This window comes from Thermobia domestica, chromosome 3 (genome assembly GCF_964235325.1).
Source record: "Thermobia domestica chromosome 3, izTheDome1.hap1.1, whole genome shotgun sequence".
Classification (NCBI taxonomy): Eukaryota; Metazoa; Arthropoda; class Insecta; order Zygentoma; family Lepismatidae; genus Thermobia; species Thermobia domestica.
The window spans coordinates 114,093,158-114,096,853 of NC_137456.1; positions in this window are offsets into that span (position 1 = coordinate 114,093,158).

Genomic DNA, 3,696 nt, shown 5'->3' on the forward strand with positions numbered 1-3,696 from the left:
AAACTACGGTGTTAGGCAACCAGTAGAGAAGTTACGTATGGCGAGTTCACGGACATTGGAAGCTCTTTGCTTAAATCTGAATGGTAAAACCTATAGCATGCTGGCAGTTTCAAAGACCTCAAGAGACACAATGAGACGTAATCGGACACATATGGATTTATTTTTTTAAAAAAGTTTCCACTTGATATCGTGTAACTTCTACAAATTTGCTACAAACTCACTGCAACATCTATACATAGCAATTACTTCCATTGTGAGTCTCCTATCCTTTGTGTAAGGAAGGAGACACGCACAGTTGGAAGGAGATTACATGGTCATAACAAAACGATGCGCTGAGAAGACAGCGCAGGTTCAGCTAGTTACTGTTAAAATACTGATTTTTTGTTAATATTGAGTTAAATTCGTACGGTTATATCCTTGATTGAGGTACTTGGCTCGAATATAGACTTGAGTAGTAGTTGGAATCTCATTTTCTATCTTTTCCCTAAACACTCATTACCGTATTAGCATCACGATAATATGTTATCGTTGTACCTCTCATGTTACAAGTTTATACTAGAAACAGATTATGCTCTACTAGTAACACTCAACGGTGAATGTAAATTTTGTCAATATACATGCCTTGTTTTATGTGATTCATATTCTAAACACAGGCAAAGCAGAACTTTGCTGTACCTGATATTATTCTATGATAAGCATATTGAAAACCAGTTTTCCCCTTTGGTTCGACTAAACAAATATTAACATCATTGAAAAGAAAGAATTAAGTAAAATTGGAACTGTGCTGACAATTTGGAACTATGTAAGAGGCGAACAAGTCCAGCCAAAGATCTCTGAAATCTCAGTATTAATCAAGACCCAGAAACACTGAATTATACATGAACTTTGTAGGCATAATATAAGTTTAAAATCGCTAAATCATTTTATTTTAAAGCTCATGATCAATTTGAATAACTCACTAGCTGAATCTCCGCTGTCTACTCAGCGCATCGTTTTGTTATGACCATGTAATTTCCTTCCCACTGTGCATGTCTCCATATACACACACGTAAAGGATAGGAGACTCAAAAAAAAAGTAACTTGCTATGTACAGATGTTGCAGTGAGTTTGTAGCAAATTTGTAGAAGTAACATGATATCAAGTGGAAATATTTTTTCTAATAAATCCATATTCGTCTGATTACTCCTCACTGTGTCTCTTGAGGCCTCTGAAGCTAACAGCATGCAATAGGTTTTGCAATTCGTATATAAGCAAAGCACCTGTAACGTCCGCCAACTCGCCATACGTAACTTTCCTACTGTTGGCATGCAGTATGTAATAAGCAAATACATTACACACACAATTAATTATAATGTCAGTGATATATTGTGTTCATTGGGCAAAACACTCCAAACAATAAAGATTCATCTTAGACTGAAGAAATGGTTATCCTTCGTTTTTCATTATCATTTGGCCATGAAACACACGCCTGAAAGATATACTACTCCATGTACAACTGTGTAGTATAGGAATCTATAACTCTTGGATATGATGCTTTACTTTTTTAAACTTCAACACTTCTAGGGTATACCTAAAACTTGTAATAAAGAAATAACGCCCATGTTTATTTTTTTAAATATTCAATTAGAACTGGACAATCTACACAAAATTTGAAATCGACCAGCGAATCGGCACTTTTCTAGCACTTATGGTTTTCGAGATCTTGTTGTCGAAAAGATTGGCCACAAACATATAAACGTCCACAAGCGTATAGTTTAAAAGAACTCCAAAGGTGGCAGCACAATTAATTTTTATTGATTTTTGAAAAGGCCTATTAAAATATAAAGGCTTTGAACAATAATTTAAACAATAAACTTTATGAAAAAGGTCTATTTAAGTAATGTATTTAAAGTATACATACTATAAAACATTTGTCTTCGTTAAACGTGAAATCAGAAATAACCGTAAATCCAATGGTTGAAATTCAAAGTTATAGGTTGTAGCTGAGGCGCTTTTTTTTCTGTTATAGCAAAAGACGCAGCAGAGCCATCCATCGTTTATACTATGACAACATTGAACTTCCACACCGTCTGCATGCAAAATACTTGGGAGTTATGTTAGATCAAGGCCTTACTTTTGGTCTACATATCAGGGACATTAAACACCGTGCCCTTCGAAAATTGTCTGCCCTCTATACTATTCTGCGTTGCAGTGCCTTAAGTCATGAAACAAGACTCCACGTCTTTAAAATGATAATTTTGTCCACAATCACCTACGCATGTCCAGCATGGCAACATGCGGCACTCAGTCACTTGCGCACGGTCGAGAGTGTGCAAACCAGGGCAGCTCGTATCATAACAGGCCGTGACCGATATACGCGTAATCGTCAACTTTTAGAGGACTTAAACATATATCCTATGTGGGACGTGTTACATCAACACCATACTCATTTTTGGGCCAACCTCCCCCGCCACGTCAACCCCGCTATCGCAGCCATTGTCACAGCGTATACACATCGACGAACTTACAGGACGCCAAGGTTGTAGCATTAACTCTTTACCCACACTCTACCCCCTCACTGCGACAGTTGCAGTGAAGGCCACATAACGTCGGCGTACCTCATATTCTAACTCCCCCCTCCCCCCCCAAAAAAGGTCTAATCATCTTCTTTTTTATAGCTATCATCGAGTGAGGGACTTTTGTCCGATACTCGACACAAAACCTCACTTTCAAGCTGAGCTGAGCTGAGCTTTTTTTTCATACCTTCGATTGGCTCTCAACTTTCCGACCGAGGTACCTTGTATAGGTATCGAGTCTAGGCTGTGATCGATCCTGAGTTTTGGACGCAATTATTGCTATGGGCGTAGTGGTGCGGCGAGATAGAGAGATTCACCCGAGAGAGGCCAAATATTTTTGGCATTGCATTATCTTTTATTTTCATCTTCTTCTTTATTGATCGCTACCATTTTGATTACGAATGGATATTGATACTGGACAATCAGCACCGTCAACTCCTACTTCAAATGGCGCTGTTGGAAAGGTTGATAAACGCAAAAACAGCAAGGGATCCCGGGCAAGTGTTCGATCTCGCTCGAGATCCCCAGCTCCAACGCGTAGCACTCGCAGTCAGCAGAAGTCGCCACCGCCAAAAAAGCACCACTCATCACAACCTACTCCATCTAAGTCTATCGAGATGGATGAACCGTCTCCCGCCGACGAGCAGCAGTTTCCCTCACTAGGGGACATTTCGAAACCAGCTTTACATACTTATTTACTCACTAATTATGATCCGAAGTACCAGAACGAAAAGCAAATCTTCCTTCAACTTACCAAATACTTCACTCGATCGCAAGTCAGTCAGATTACTAAATCTCGAAAAGGGAATCACCATTAAGTCTCTGGATCCCAACTTCGCCATCATTATTCGCAATAAATACTGTTTTGAAATCTTTAGCAAAAACGCTAATCTGCAAAAACTAACTGACAAACATATTAAACAGCCACCTCCTCCACGAAAACAACCAGATTTATCCGTAATCATATGTGGAGTCGAACCAAGCATCAGTGATGAAGAAGTCACCGAGGAACTTAAAGCTGAAGGACACTGTGAAATGCTGAAGTGATTACGCATAAAAAACGCGCATGGGGCAACTTACATGGTCCGCGTTTTGACTAACTCCCTGGAAATCATCGACGATTTACTCTGCAATGGAGATT